General features: G+C 44.1%; 1 protein-coding gene across 1 annotated transcript in view; it reads right to left on the bottom strand.

Annotated features, from left to right (window-relative positions):
- The window catches only part of LOC311052802 (cadherin-4-like), a gene marked incomplete at its 3' end in the record, with an annotated part of 305,420 nt that overhangs the window by 181,560 nt on the left and 106,256 nt on the right, over window positions 1-17,604 (bottom strand). The gene's annotated exons all lie outside the window — the stretch shown is intronic.

Raw genomic sequence — 17,604 nt, 5'->3', positions numbered from 1 at the left:
CAAAGCACACCATGAATATATGCAAACCATTAATTAATGGCCTGAATAAACACATGTGCATGGGCTTGTGTATTCATGTTTTTGTTTTGTTTGTGATTTTTTTTGGGGGGCTTTTCATACCTTTATTAGAGAGGGATAGGGAAAGTAGGCTGACAGGAAATGGGGAGAGAGAAGGGAGGGGGGGTGACACGCAGTAAAGGTCGTCGGGAACTGGAGTCGAACCCGCGACACGCTGTCAGGCTGGCATTGCAGCCTAGGGTGCAATTGTGTATTAATTTTGACGTCTACAATCTCTATTGCCTATTTAAATTGAGTCATATGGATTTGAGTATATGATTTCGAGACATTACTATCTGGGAGTGCCAATATAAAGGGAAATGAGGACACTTCAAGGCATAGCGAACTGTCAAATGGCATAAACTGTGTGATGGCCTACAATTATTCACATACCCCTTGTGGCAAAGCTTCCATTCTGACATTAAGTACCAAAGTCACCATGAATGCTCCCAACAGTGATTGGATAGCAGTTCAGTTTGTGTGTGTGAATCCCTCCAATGGCATCCATTTCCCAACCCCATTTTTATCCCTGCAAGCAGCTCTTAGGATGCTGTGCGGGTTCATCTGTCCAGCAGCTTTGGGGACATAATAAGAGACTCACATAGATAACAGAATCTCGAAAACTAACTGCTGCATCGCCTTGAAATTAGCTGTGTACCTTTATTCTCCCCAGATGATATCCTCTAATGATTTTGGTGACACCATGGCCTTAGGCAATGGTCTAGTGGCACCATTAGGACAAACTTTCCAATTGCACACAATCTCAGGGTGTCACCCTGATGACAATTTACAATTTTAGACACTCTTAATCCAGAGCGATTTACAGGTAACAAGGTAAACACATACTGTACATCAAATTCAGACAGTGTGCATAAGTAATCTAGGATCATAGGTAAGTAAGAATCATCAGTCTAAACAGCATAATATCAAAACATTTATGTAATGAAACTATACAAAGTATATAGGATGCCAGGTCAACAAATGAACCTGGCATCTGTCTAAATAAAATGTATCTGTCTAAATTACATTTCAGCCTTTGCATAAGACTGGATGGTCATCAAGGCTAGGTCAAGTGCTACGGGCTAAGATGGAGTCTGAAGAGGTGAGTCTTGTTTGTTCTACAGTTTGGGAGCCGGAAGGGAGAAGAGTATGGGACGTGTGGAGCGCTGTCCCGGATGTTTTAGGGAAGTTCTGACAGCTTCCCTGTGTTAGCTGATCTGAGTGAGCGGGAGGGGTTGTAGGGTTGGATCAGGTTTTGAAGATATGGTTTTGAAGATATGGGGGAGCAACCAAAGGTATTGACCTTTGGTTGCTTTGTAGGCCAGCATCAGTGTTTTGTACTCGTAGTCAGTAACTGGGATCCGATGGAGGGAGTGGAGAAGGTCCCATATATGCATATAACCATATATGGCAGGGGTTTTCAACTGATTTTGACCCAGGGAACACCATCCTGACTAAGAGCAACCTGGGGACCACCACAATTCTGCGTGGTGGGTCCATCATAGACCCACCGAATGCAATAGGGGTGAGGGGTTCATGCACCACAGGGAGCTGGAGAAAATAGCTAAAATATAAATATAATATCTAATAAAATACAGTGATTTTGTTTGAATATGATGGAATATGATTAAGGATTACTGTGATTATGGTAAGCTCACATTTCATATCACACATACAATACATTAAGAACTCCTGTAAGTTATCAAAAGAGTAAAAAAAAAAAAAAAAAAAATGATATATGGGTATAGCGGTCAGATCTGTGGCTCTGGACAACCGGATGTCCATATATGCCTATATATGGGCTCATCGGGTTTGTTTATGGTTATAATAATAATAATATTATAATAATAGGCCAATTTCACTCTTATTCTGAATTCCTCTGGCCAAAAATAAAAAGCTTACTTTCCCGGGATGGACTCTCTTATTTTCAAGTCCAACCGTCTGAAAGTCATATGTTTACTCTCGTTTGACTTGACACAGTGCTATTGGCGCTGGCTTGACGAATGCTCTAAGCGAAGTCATGGCAAATCACTGATAGTTCCATAACTGAACGTCAATCCGACAAATGGACATAAACAGTCAAGCTTTTTATATGGAAGGCTGCTACATTAAGGACATTTCAGATGACGCCTAGTAATTCATTTTCAATGAAAGGCAAGTGCAGGCCTAGCTCTATGAAGCAGGTAGGAGGAATTATGGTGGAACACAGCTATAGTGAACTTGTCATACTGGTGGAACACGGTTGGTGCATTGCAGAGGCGGAGCAGCCAAGCTTACTCTAACAGATGTGACAGTAGATGCGCGCTTATCGCCTGCATGCTTATCGCCTCATTGTTCATCAAACCGTCAGTCTGATTGAATTAAGCTGGTGGTGGAAACCAGTCTGTCAATGACCTCTTAAAAGTTTTGGCCTCCCAGCGTTGTGCTCTGGGAATTGTTTTAATTGAACACATAAATTGAGTTGGATTTTATCCCCATCACCATGTGTGAAATTGTCACCAGCTAATCACCACTTCAGCAAGACAAATGAAAGCCATGTTATCAAGTGTAGCATGCATGCGTGCGTGCGTGCGTGCGTGCGTGCGTGCGTGCGTGTGCATGTATGTGTTTGTGTGTGCTTGCTTGTGACTCAGGTGTGACTCCTGGAGTGTGTGTGTGTGGCCTAACAATCGCTGGCATGACAAAGAGCAAAGCCAAACCACTCGCTAAATATTGCTCTGTTTCAGCTGTTATAGGCAGTTTGTCTGTGTGGAAGAGAAGGTTAAATGTGTGTCCCTGTAAATTAATTGTAATTTGTGGATTCAAATAAAGAACTAAAATGTGCGCCACCATTAGGACAAACTTTACGTTCACTTATTTGAGAATTTTGCATACATGTGTGCAATGCATGGAGAAGTGCAAAAACGTGCGACTGTCCTGCTTGTGTGTGTCTGTGTGTGTGGGGGGGGGGGCACACATTTGGCTGTCTTCAGATGATACTAAGTACTATTAGTATATCGACACTTTAATGTTATTCGGATTAATTGCTACACTCTGGCTTGTCGTCTCTTAATCACACTCATATCTGGTCATTGACAGCCCATCGGTCAAATGTATGAACTCACAAATGTGCATGTTGACTGATGGTGACTCCTGGACGGTGGTGACCCTCCACATGGGTGTAAATGACTGTAGTGTGACAGTCTGACAGATCATCACAGGTGAGCCTAACCAATGGCATGGGGACTGTAGTCTATTATTGGAGGAGCCTATTAGGGAGTTTCTACACAGAGAGCTTTAATAAGTCTCCCCTGAGGGAGAAAATCCCTGCTGGATCTACATCTACAATATTACTGCTTTGATAAGCATTCCGATTAGCTACATTGCTTAGCCTTTAGCCATGGTTTCTCTACTGTAGCCTGCTGTATCACACTATCACACTATCCATGTCTTGTTTTCCCCACGGCCATTTTCCCCTTGCTCACATAATAGCGGCTTTTGTGAAAGTGCCTGGCTTATGGAGACAGATGTAGCTTGCTTTCCTTGTGCGCTCTGTCATTTGCTTAACAGAGTTAAGATGTTACGGTGAACTTGCTATGTCGGGTCGTGGAATTCAGAGATGGATGTTGCTTTTTTTCACCACATCTCCAGAAAGAAAGGTCAGTAGCACTGTTATTCTACCACTGACAGCAGGTGATTGGCACAAACAGGAAAATGCCACATGGGGGCCAGTGAGCTCCACATTACAGTGCTGATGAAAGTTCACTGCAAGCTGGAGACCAGACCCCTGGACAGAGAAATTGCCAACACTTGGCACTACTGGTTAATTATTTTGTATCTTTAATGTAAGGATGTGTAGCTAATGCAAGTTTACAGAGGACTGCTTGTGCACAATGTTAGGGAAGGGCTCCTTCATTCACACACACAACGTACATGAAGTACGCAATACGTATTGATGTTTTCTTTCAGATTTTTTACCTTTTCAATAAATGTTCATGTTTGTATAATATGTTTGGCTTGACACAAGCGCTCACAATGACAGTATGCAATTAGAAATAGGCTACATGCATGTGATATGCATTAGCATTGTGTATGGCTTGAAGTGTTTAAAATAATCTTTTCCGAGTCCTACGACTCAAGAATGTGTTTCAACATAGCCTTACTTCATATACCCATAATAAATCCCTTTTAGCAAGCACAACTAACACAAAATAAACAAAACTAGAAATTAAATAAACAGGCTCTTAAGTGAACATGCATGTCTTATTTGTATTTTCATTCACTGGTAATTTTCTTTTACAAAAACAACAACTAATAATACATCTATTATTCATGAGGCATTTCTTTAAACATATGATTGCACAGGACAGGACACATTCAGGAGTTGCAGTAATTAGCCAAGAGGCTGTGTATAGAGCAGAGAGAGTTGCCTTCTTTCTCATTATGTACTAATGAGTTGTCTATTAATGAAAATGGAAAGCATTTATTTTGCGAGCACAAAGGGTTCAGCTGGATTAATTACTGCACTACAGCAGCAAAATGAAAACAGAAAGTGCCACATCAGTCTTGTGTGGCACATAAGCAATTAACCAACTGTTATCAAGGCCTGGCCAAAAACGCTACAGCTGCGCTGCACACCACACACAAACACATGCACACACACACACACACACACACGCACACGCCTGCATAATGCGCGCACATGCAAATGGTGCGCACATGCAAATACACAAAGATATACAAATACATAGACAAATGTTTTGGATAAATTGATACTATACTGTACATATACTAATATATACTGACCATCTTATACTGACTTAATCTTGTTAGCTGAACACCAAAACGTACTACCATGTGTTTGTTCTGTATTCTCTTCCACAGCCTACACAGTCAATACCAGTGTTAATTTTGACGACAAAGTTTGATTTAGTTTTAGTCATAGTCTTTTGAATAAAATTCCATGTAGTTTCAGTCATATTTTAGTCATCTGAAATGTTTTAGTTTTAGTCTAGTTTTTAGTTGACTAAATCTACAGCTGATTTAGACAACTAAAAATACATTTGGCAGGCCTTGATGCCGTCGCAATGCCTAATTCAAAAATAGCCTGCGACTGCGACACGTTGTGAGCTTGTAGATCGGCTATTTTCGAAGCCCAACCGAAGTAGCCAAGCATGAAATGACTTGTCTTAGCTCTACTGGATCTCTTCTTCACTTGTCCCTCCCTTAACATTTTTTGTTTTAGTCATCATAGCTTAGTTTTTATTTAGTTTCCGTCAGTGAAAAAGGTAGTCGACCAACATTTTTCTTTCTAGTTTTAGTCTACAAAATGAACACTGGTCAATACTAATATCAGTCTGTCATCAGTCACGATCAATGACAATAAAAAGATAAATCTGATATTTATATCCAGAAATCCAATACCTTCAACACAATTAAGAGTGTGAGAGAGAGTGCGCAAGGAAAGGAATTGGTCACCCTAAGAGGTTCAACCAAAATGAAAAATATGGCACGTGTCTTCATTGTGGGAGTCACTCCCTGGATGCCAACTCAGAACCTCTGGCCCAGATTTTTCAGATTGGCCTATAGTAGCGCCACCAGGAGGCCGATATGTGCAAAACACATTTATTGATACTACTCCTACAGATTTTGTCCAAACGTCACACAAATCGGTACACAGTATCTCTATAGTCATGTGATCAACACGGATTTATCCGATTTCCCATATTCCATCCTGATTGCCTAAGATTGGCTTCCAAAGTATGCAGGATTGGTCCGTTTTGAACAAAATGCCTCAAATCATGAACGCAGCTTGCGATTTCCGTGAAATTTCACACGCACATTTCTATTAGGCCGAGGAAGAAATGCCACCCTTTTCACAATGGCCTGTTATAGCGCCACCAGCAGGTCTAATTTTGCAAACATATTTTTGGAACCAAATGCCTCAAATCATGAATGCAGTGTCCGATTGCAGTGAAAAGCCCTTGAACAAATGTCACCCTTTTCACATTGGCCTATTATAGTGCCACCAGGAGGCCACAATAACGTACCTGACCTGGCGGAGACCTGTGCTCCGTGCTTTTTCTAGTTCCCATTGCATTACTTTTCAAAATGACAACCAGTATCATGCTAATATGCCACTGGTAGGCAGCTTGATTTCCCAGCAAGTATTTCTTGGTGAGGTCAGACACCGAGAAACAGGGAATAGAAAACATGTGGACGTTTGGCATCCTCTGCAGATGGTCCTTGATCAGATATTAGAGGCTGGGCAATGGTTACATCACCCCGCAGCCTCCATCTCAACCTCTGGGTCCAGAGCTCCGTCTCCAGCACCAGATGGAAAGTCTCTGTATTCCGGAGAGTCTGTGGAGGCTTTGGAGAAGAGACAGACTCCTGTCATTCAGCCTCCAGATAATCTGGGCTGTCCAAGCGCACAAATATTACGCTGCTTGTCTGTGTTCCTCCCAAAAACATGAACAAATTTGCATGAATTGATGGACAATTAGAACATTGCTCCATGGTTAAGGAACAAAAAATGAGGAGTGCTAGGGGGCAGGTCTGAAGAGGTGAGTGTTAGGGGGTTAGGCAGTGTGCCATTGTACCATTGGTACCAATTAAAATTATGTCTATCTACTATGTCTATCTAAATTATGTGAATCTACTACTACTCTCTACCCATCCAACACCCCCCGCAGCTGGACACAGCTCATACACACACACACACACACACACACACACACACACACACACACACACACACACACACACACACACACACACACACACACACACACACACACACACACACACACACACACACACACACACAGGCTGAGCAGTAGAATAACAGCAGACGGATTAATTATTAGTGCTACTAGAGTATTTATCAGACAGACAGACAGACAGACAGACAGACAGACACAGTTACAGAGACACCGAGCCAGAGACCAAGTTTAGGTGTTTGGCTTTTGTCCAGAATACATTTTGAAGAGAACAGAATGACACAGAGAGGCAGGGACACCGAGACAAATATTTACCCTGTGAGATGTAGAGGAAGATGAATAGAGGACTGGAGTGTCACACTGCCAGACCCAACACACACTGCTGTCAATCATATAGACTCAACACCCAGCACACACACACCCAACACACCCAACACACACACACACACACACACACACACACACACACACACACACACACACACACACACACACACACACACACACACACACACACACACACACACACACACACACACACATTGCAAGTGCACACAAGCACATAAAGAAATACAAAAATACACAAGATGCACACTCATATGACGACACGTCATGTTTACTTGTATGCATTCACGTGTGCACATGCACGCACGTACATGCAAGCATATACAGTATACAAAGACACAGAGAGAGACAACAGAGAGTCTACCACATTCCTCTTCTTTTTGTCTAGGAGGAAACTGACTGGATGAATAAAAGACACTTCTCCTTCAGCTCCCCTCAACGCATTCATTGATATTTTATATGTCATGTGTAAAGCCACTTCCTGGGAACTATTGTGTTTGTGTGTGTAGTTGCGTGCGAGAGAGAGAGAGAGTAAGAGAGAGAGAGAGAGAGAGAGAGAGAGAGAGAGAGAGAGAGAGAGAGAGAGAGAGAGAGAGAGAGAGAGAGAGAGAGAGAGAGAGAGAATAAGACGAGACAGAAACAACACTGTCTTCTGATAGACGGCTGGCCACTGCGTTCATGTTTTCATCCCCTGAGGCATTTATTAAATATTAACAAACAGCATCGTCACCCAAAGTACACAGTACACTGTATTGAAAGAACACACACTGCGCCAAATCCTGACCCCAAAAAAGCGCTTGAGAAATCTGTCGCTATGGAGCCCTCTGGGAATTCATTTTATTCACGCCGTTAAACCTGTTATCACAAGCTCACATTAAACTGTGCCAGCTTGTCAAAAGATTTCCTTTTAAGCAAATGCCAGTTGAGCAAACTAAAATTGCATTGTTGAAAGTCATTTCAATAATCGCTGAAAGCCATTACAACATTGTCATTAACGAGGTTGCTGGGAACCTAATTAGCCCCCTCATATTGCTCATGGCAACAAGTGGGGAGTTAAATGACAGGCATCCAGAAGGATGAGGCACTGCGTAGAACTGACAGATGACGGAAAAATGGAACAAATAGGAATAGGAAACAAACACTGTGCAACGCCACACTCTTTCAGCCAAGTACAACATATCGCGCACTGGAAATGTTTAAGGAGATTTGAGTCCCGTTTGATCTTCAAAATTCCCACTGGCTTTAAGCAATTCCATCAACAGCAGTGTTGACAGCGCAAATCCACCTTTCCCTACCTGGAAGTTTAAGAGGATGCGGTGTTTGCTGAGTTGTCGGTGAAAGAGGCCGAAGGAGTCAGCTTTGAATGAGTGATGGCCGTCACCGTCACACACACAGCAAGGATCCCAACAGGTCTCCTTAGAGATAAGAGACAGCTGACTCGCCCCAATATGTTGATACCACTCTTGCTCGCACAGAAATAATATTGCTGAAAATGTTCACCGCCTTCAAAAATATCATGCTTCTCATTATTGGTGGCACATTTTCACCACATTAGTTCACCTTGTCATGTCACAACTGTGAGATGACTAAGATCTATGGTAAACGTTTCACATTGCAGCACCTTTTTACATCAAAGTATTCATACATAACCTGTTATTCATTTATTTGGTGACTCTGCACGAATCCCCGTCAACATTGTACGCTCAAGTGTTTGACTATATAATAAAATAAGTGTTTTTTTTTGTTATTTGGCAGGATTTAAATATGAATGCACGACTAGTCAACGGAGCCTGCCTTCATTCATCGGGTCTATGTAAACACAGTGAATGCCATCTGACTCACAACAAAGCACACAATTAACCATACAGTATTTCGGCAGTGTGTCGTTCCTGTGAGGGGGTGGGGCCTTCTGGCTACAGTGCCATTGATATCCCAGCGCGGCACTCAGGCAGCAGACGGGAGGGTAATGAGGAGGCAAATATGATTAAAACCATCTCCTCAGGCTGCCGCGGACCTGCCATTACACCAGCGGACAACTCCTCATGCCTAATCCATCACACTGCTTAGCTCCCATGGAGAGCAAGGTGGCGAGTACACTGTTGGTGGAAAAATGCCTCTCCACTCTTAAAACATCACTACTACAGCTAATCTGGGAGGCGACCGCCACTGTGCAGCCACCTGAGTGTAAGCGTGGTGGTACAGTAATCCCATTAAATCATAAATCTATGAATGATACCCCGCATTACCCCACACCCGATAAATGCACGCCTTCATTGCATTTCATGTGACCTAAGATAATAAGATGAAGAGTGTTTTGGCTGCCGGAGAAACGCTAAATTACCGGTACTTATGTGCCTCTCATCTACCCCCCCCCCCCCCCCCCCCCCCTCCCCGCACACACACACACACACACACACACACACCCCATAATCGCTTGAAGACAATAGAAGCATGGATTGTGTCTAGAAGAGAGAACTCCACAGTCTCCACAAGGCTGTTTGCTGTTGAGTTAGACATTTTGGATTGTTGTGCGAAGCCAGAAGGAGAATAATCAGGAGGAGGAAATGAAGGGAGCATCGCCGATGGAGAAATGAAGCATCCTGTGCCCCAGGACCTTTCAAATGAGCCCAGTAGAGCAGGTGAAAGATGCTTATTTCATAATAAAGTGTGAAATAATACACTCTCTTTATACAGAGGCAGTGCCATTAGCAGGGTGAAGCATGTACACTTACACAGCCTAAGTGGGACGCTACCATCTCAGAGTGTTGCATTAGAGGGTCCAAGCCTTGGTAGCTTCTGTTTGAGAGGAGGGCCACATTTTTTAGGTTGGAGTGAATTGGCGATTGGATGGATACCATGCTAAACAGACCAGCAAACGCCTATCTGCATCAAAAAGACAGGAGTAATGAACAACCTGTCTGTAGGCTGGTAGTGGTTTATTCAATCACATGCATGTGGTTTCAGAAAAAAATAAACACAGTGGATGGATGCACAGCTGCTCTTATCAGTCCCTCCAGAAAAACGTGATTATGCAATCGCATAATTCAATGCATAATCAGACAAAATGAATGTACAAATAATGCAAGGGTAAAAAAAAAGGGCACACTTTCACCGCAATAATGACATAGGCTACATTTCCACGCAAGATATGCACATAAAGTTAAAGAGGTAGTGCCATGGTTTTGCACTTTGTCTGTTTTTCATGTGTCTATCAGAAACAGAATCAGAATCAGGTTTATTGTCACATCACAGGTTTACAAGGTAAAAAAGTGGGTGAAATTCGTTTTTGTACAACACTCCCATCGCAACGTTAATTCCGTAGAAAGAAGAGTGGGGAGAGAGAAAAAAGAAGAGGGGTAGGGGGTTAAGTGGGAAGGAGATCAACAGAGAACAATAGAAGGCCAAAAACAAGTTATCTACATATTTACAAAGTACCTGAGATAAGAGACAAACTAAGGTGCCTGAGCATAGCAGCAATGTATGTATACTGTGCATGATATAGACGCTAAGGTGCTTAGAGAGAAAAAGAGCGCAATAATACAAATCAAAAAAAGTTTGTGCGTTATACATGGGGATTAAGGTGCAGAGGGTCAGTGCGTGTTCACCTAAGGGTGGACTGACCCTGGTATAATCCGCAAGTAGCTCCATGAAGGAGAGCAACAAAAAGTAATCTTTAGCATTTTGACTAAGGCTTTTGCCACAAAGAGTACATTTAAGCCCTTTTATTTCTCCTGTGTGTATCAACATGTGTTTCTTAAGATTAGCATTTTGACTAAAGCTTTTGTCACAAACTGTACACTTAAAGGTTTTTTTTCCCGCTGGTATGATTCCTCATAAGTCCAAGTAATTTCCTGGTATAATAATCCACAGGTGTGTTCAGGAAGAGCCAGAAAAGTCTGCAACCAGCTGGGCAGTACCGCCTGTTGTCAGGCTGCTGAAAAGGGCTCATGCTTCATTCAGCATTCTGACAGCAGCCGGGTTAAAACTATTCCAGAACCTGGTGGTGGAACTCTTGATACTGCGATAGGTCCCCTTGCCCGGTCGCGGTCGTTGTAGGGTTCTGAACAGTCTGTGACTTGGGTGGTACTTGTCCTTGATGATGCGCTTGGCTTTGACCACGCACCGCTTCTTGTACAGATCCTGAAGCACTGGGAGGTCGCTTCCCATTATTCGCTCTGCCGATCGCACTACTCGCTGTAGGTTGATCTTCTCTCGGGCAGTGCAGTTCCCGTACCAGGCCGTGATGCAGCCTGTTAGGACGCCTTCAACCGAACTGTTGTAGTACAGCTTGAGGATGCGCTGTCCTACTCCAAGCTTATTCAGGCGGCGGAGCCAGTACAGTCTCTGCTGAGCCTTTTTCTTCACGTGTGTGGTGTGCTTCTCCCATTTAAGGTCCTCCTCGATGTGTACTCCGAGGAACTTGAACTCGCTGACCCTTTCCACTGCAGCACCGTCGATGAGGATGGGCGCATGGTCTCTCCGCGGCCTCCTGAAGTCCACGATCAGTTCTTTGGTCTTGTCGACGTTGAGAGCGAGGTTGTTCTCCCGGCACCAGAGCGCCAGTGAGTTGATCTCATCTCTGTAGTCAGACTCGTCGTTGTTTACGATTCGGCCTATCACTGTTGTGTCGTCCGCGTACTTTATGATGGTGTTGGAGACATGTGTGGCTATGCAGTCATGCGTGTACAGGGAGTAGAGGAGAGGGCTCAGCACGCATCCCTGGGGTGCTCCGGTGTTGAGGGTCAGGGGGTCAGATGTGTTGCTGCCCATTCTCACCACCTGATGTCGGTTGGACAGGAAGTCCTGTATCCAGTCGCACATGCTTGGGTGTAGCCCTAGGTCTTTGAGCTTTTTGTCAAGTATTGCTGGGACAATGGTGTTGAATGCTGAGCTGTAGTCCACGAACAGCATACGTACATATTTGTCCTTCAGCAGCTTGTTGTCCATGTGCGAGAGGACGGTGTGGAGAGCCATGGCAATAGCGTCGTCGGTGGATCTGTTTTTGCGGTATGCATACTGCCACGGATCCAGCGAGGCAGGTAGCGTGGAGCTGATGTATTCCCTCACCAGTTTCTCGAAGCACTTGCTGACGATCGGGGTGAGAGCGACAGGTCTCCCGTCATTCAGGCATGTCACCCTGGCCTTTTTGGGAATGGGCACAATGGTTGACATTTTGAACCCTGCAGGGACCACAGCCTGGGAGAGGGAGAGGTTAAAGATGTCAGTGAAGACACCCGCCAGCTGGTCTGCACATGCCTTAAGGACCCGGCCTGGGATTCCATCAGGTCCGGCTGCCTTGTGGATGTTGACCCGTGCAAAGGCTGTACGCACTTCTCTCTCCGAGATGATTAGAGGGTTCTCCTCTGCTGGTGTTGCTGATGCCCCCGCTTGGCTGCCGCGGTTGGAGCTGATCTCAAACCGGCCATAGAAAGTGTTCAGTTCGTTGGGGAGGGAGGCAGGCGGGTTCACCTCGCTTCTGGTTCTTGTTTTGCAGTCTGTCAAGGTGTGTACCGCCTGCCACGTGCTCCTGATGTTGCCATTGCTGAGTTGGTCTTGCATCTTTTCAGTGTAGGCCTTTTTCGCTTTCCTGATGGCGCTGTTCAGGGCCGCGCGCGTCGTGTTACGCGTTTCCACGTCGCCAGATTTGAAACCAGCATCCCGTGCGTGCATGTGTACACGTACTTCGCTGTTCATCCATGGTTTCTGATTGGGATAGATCCGAACTGTCTTTTTTGGGACTATGTCGTCTATGCACTTACTGATAAAGCCAGTGACTGAGTCTGAGAGTTCGTTGATGTTATTCCCAGCGGCGTTCTTAAACATCCCCCAGTCAGTCTGGTAGAAACAGGATTGTAGCATAGCGTCTGTGTCCTCGGACCAGATTCGGATTTCCTTCTCAGCGACCGGCTCCCTTTTTAGCCTCTGTTTGTAGGCAACTGGATGGCGTGGTGGTCAGAGCTTCCTAGCGGTGGGCGGCGGAGGGCTTTGTATCCATCCTTGAAGGGCGTGTAGCAGTGGTCAAGAATATTGTCACCACGGGTACTGCAGGTGACGTGCTGGTGGAATTTGGGAAATACCTTTTTTAGGTCTGTCCTGTTAAAGTCGCCTAGGCAGATGGCTGCGCAGTCCGGGTGACGATTTTCTTGTGCACTGATAGCCTGGTGTAATTCCCTCATGGCTGTGTCCTTGTTAGCTCCAGGATGAATGTAAACAACGGCTACAATCACAATGCTGAAGTCACGTGGTAGGTAGAAGGGACGACAGGCTATGATTAAATGTTCTAGGTCTGGTGAACAGTGGCTATCTAGGATTTTAACATCTTTGCACCAGTTGTTGTTGATAAGGGCACAAACTCCCCCTCCACGTTGCTTACCGCTCAGTACAGCGTCTCTGTCTTTCCTATACGCGGTGAAGCCAGGAGGAGTGATGGAAGAATCAGATGCTAGCTCCGTTAGCCATGTCTCCGTTAGCGCGACAATGCACGTATTCCTCGTCTCGGTGTTATACTTAACGCGCGCCAGTAAGTCGTCCATCGTGGTCACTGTTCTAGATTCACACAGAAATCTAACGTTCGCTAGCAGGATTGAAGGCAGTGCAGGTTTATATCCACGTTTTGTTGTTGTAACGAGGACGCCTGCTCTCCTTCCGCGACGGCCGGGTCGCCGTTTGCGTTTGCGGCGCTTCTGCGTTGTTGTTGTTGTTCCAGGGACAAAGGGATCCCCTCCCCCCACCCAGCCGGGTGGAGGTTTTTCGGTAAAAAAGTCGAAATTCTATGTGCAATCGCTTTTCTGATGTCCATAAGTGCTTGTCTATCATAACTCCTTAGGCACCCGACGGTGTAGGAGAAAAAGAAAAGGCTAAAAAATACTAAAAAGAGGGAAAGACGTTGCGATGTTACGGAGCTCGTACCAGCGCGTGCCTTCTCCATGGCGCGCCGGATTGTTAGCCGGATGTTAGCCTATGAGGTTGATAGAACTTCATTAAGCCCCCTGGTGGTGTTTTTATGGTGTTTTATGTCTTCTCTGACTATTTTGATTTTCTACCTGGAGGCTGAAACCTTGAGGGTCAAATGTGCCAATAGAAAAACAGCCCTTAGTGACATAGTAATGATCATAACACGGTGTGGGCATGAGGAGGAGGGGGGACTAGGACAGGTGGGTGGTGCTAAGGTGGTGGAGGAGGTGCTAAGGTGAGAACCAGGTGTACTTAATGAACTGGAGGCGTATCCACATAAAAACATAATTTTAACAATTTCTGTATACTTTTTTGAAAAAAATATTCCTCCAAGTATAACCATAATACCTGATGATTATGTTTTAGGGGGGGGAAATCACTGAAAATCACGGCACCTCGTCTTTAAAAAAATGCTGCATGTCAACTTCGCTTCACGCATTCATGTTCACACACATTTCTAATGAAAATATCAGCAAAGCAGTATCCCGATGTCTTACATGAAACTGGGGGCAAACTAGTTTGCACCCCATGCAACTATGTGTTGGAACATAATTATATCATATTCATAAGATATACTGTGAAATTGGTTTGCCATTTGTACAGTAATGTAAAGAACATATATCCTGCATTCAGCCTTTTAAATGTCTCATCCACTTTCCTCACAAAAAACTCAGTTCTGTTATTCACTCCATAGGCGTCAGCCTTTTCTGCAGTCAGTCTAGTGTGCAAGTGTCAGACATGTGCGAGAGGCTTTTCTCTCCTTTTGCACATGACAAATACAGCAATTATGGACTGGTGCAGTATATAGTCCATCAGCGGATAGCAACAGTATAGAGCCAAGAGCAGCAGCCTCATTATCATCTGTCTCCTTCATGGACATTAAACAATCAGGAGCAATGGTGGAGAATGGGACCACTGGGGCAGATTGACTGGTCTGTTTAGGCTGGCACAGGAAACAGGAAAGTTCTCAGCTCTGACGCATGCACCCAAGTGTGCCCAAGCGTATGCGCATGGATGGCGGAAGAAATGTGTATATCCGTACGTGTATTCTCATACAAAAATATATTGTATATGCACAATATCAGTGTCATATGAACCCATATTAATATTTTTAAATAAAAGACAACAACCATATGAGATGAATCGACTAAAATGTCTTCATTTATTTTTCTTTTTAGCATGCTTTCTCTTTATTATATTATACAAATATGGGGGGCTATGCCCCTGATCTTGCCAGGACCTAGCTCCGCCCCTGATGGAGCCATTGCATTGCTAATCTCAAAAAAACATGTCTTTCCATCTCTCTTCTCTATGTTTTTTTCTTTTCTCAGAACATTATTGCATCTAGTTTGAGGAAACTGTGTACTTCCTGGTTCTGTCTCCATAGTGACCACGATGTGACAATTCCTCCTGCAGTGATGGGTTCAGTCATGATGACAGATCATGATCTCCAAAATGTAAACAGCTTTAGTAGAGGAATACAGCTACATCCTCTAAAAGAAGCTGACTGATGGACATGTATTTTAGAATTTTCCTCTCATGTACTGAGCTGCTGCACATGTCACCGCAGCAGTGGTTAAAATATAGAGCAAAAAGGGTGGCCCTATTACCAGCCTTTTTAGTGGGAGATGCATCATCAAAATGTCCATGACAAGAAAATGAAGCCCACTCACATAAGAAAAGCATATGTATACGCAACACATGCTGTGGTGGCTGTAAATAATTATAATCCATAGCTGTTGCAAGGGAAGCAATACATCATGAAGGAAGGATTTCTCTCACACACCTGGTCTGCTGCTATGGATTTACTGCTACATACAGAAGATGATCTAAGCCATATTGACACTCGCTGTAAAGTGCCTTGCCTTCACCTCACCTCTGTCCCACAAATTACCTGTTTGCTATTCATTAGCACTCAGACTAATGAATGGGCAATTATTAATTGCTTCATGCCAGTGCGAGCACAAGCAGGTTTGGTTCAAACGCCTGCTGTGGGGCACAAGTCAACAGTAAAATTGTGTAAAAAGTCCCCTGAATCCACTCCAGTGGATCCACTCTTCCTTTTGAAGTGGTAATGGATTTACGGTGCGTGTAATTTCCTGGAGGTAGCGGATATGGGAGAGAGGGCCACACCTGGGTGCACAGGATAAGAAAGTGAGTTCTGAGGCCGTCCCATAGGCACAGCACACACTGCCTGTTATCTGCTGGCTGATAGAGGAGCTTGTGTGTCACTGCAGTGGGTTAGCGAAAATGCAAGCAGAAGTGGCCATGCATCTTTAAACTGTGACAAGATGACACGGGAGCGGTGACGCATTGAGTCAACAGTCACCGGGTTGATTAGAGGAACCAGAGGCTGAAGCTGAATGAAGGAATGAGCTGCTATATTCTTAAGCTATATGGCTCCATAGAATACTTTAGGTGAAGAGGATCAAAGGGTTTGTGGTTTCATTAATATTTCTCAATGCATGGCCTTTGGTTAGGGTTCATGGATACTGCAAGGTTGTACATACAATATATGACAACATTCTTGGGTTAGAGTTCATTGAATCCACAAAGTTGTACATATACTGTATGACACCACAACATTGTTGTCACTGCCACATAAAAACATTTAGATATCAGGGGTGCGCTGAAAGCTGACTGGATAGTGCACTGACCACATACAGTATTCATGTGACCAGCTGGAGACCTGTGTTGCATGTCATTCCTCTCTCTCTCTCTCTCTCTCTCTCTCTCTCTCTGTTTGCTTTTCCTGTCTCTCTACTATTCTAACTAACTAAAGTAAAAGAATCCTACCCAAAAAGATATACTATATTTTGTGCAAACAAAAATGCTTGTTGAGAATACATGCAAAATGTGAGTTTACTTTTTTTGTTGTATCATCAATAGTATACTCTTTTTAAGCTAAACAATCCATAACTTTTGTCTCTCCCAGCAGAGAGATGTACATTCTACAATGAACTAGGATAAAAATGGCTGCCTGTGTCTGATCTGGTTTGCCGTCTGCTACAAATAACTTTCTCAGTGGAACAATAGGGAGAGCACCTCCAACCACTGACTGCCGATATCCTACTTATATTCATACTCTACCATACAGATTGGTTAAAATAATGTTTTATTAATTAAAATAAGTCCTTGATAGCATTAAACATACACATACAGTACACACATTTTATTGAGGGCCAGCACCAGTGTGTGGTAGAACTGGACTGTACAATGAGTCCAAGAGGAGTCCTAGCAAGCTCATAATATGGAGCGCATTGTGATAGTTTGGGGGTATGTACATGTAGGTGGCTAGCAGGATGGATGGCAGGCACTGTGTCCTCTGCAGTCTCCCGTTGCAGGGCTGGACTGAGAGAACACAGTTCACCTTCATCTATCAGCTCCATCTCCGTGACCGTTATAACTCATCCTTACCTACACAGCCAGAAGGCAGAGAAAAAACGTCAGAGAAGAACATAGAAAGTAGAAATGCAGATACAGAGAGGGAGGTCATCCCCTTATAGAAGGTGGAGGAAAGGATATCTGATTTATTCTATTGAGAAAA

Source organism: Gymnoscopelus microlampas (genome assembly GCF_963454915.1).
Source record: "Gymnoscopelus microlampas genome assembly, chromosome: 10".
NCBI classification, from domain to species: Eukaryota; Metazoa; Chordata; class Actinopteri; order Myctophiformes; family Myctophidae; genus Gymnoscopelus; species Gymnoscopelus microlampas.
The sequence above is the reverse complement of the archived record's forward strand: the minus strand, read 5'-3'. Positions and strand labels throughout refer to the sequence as shown.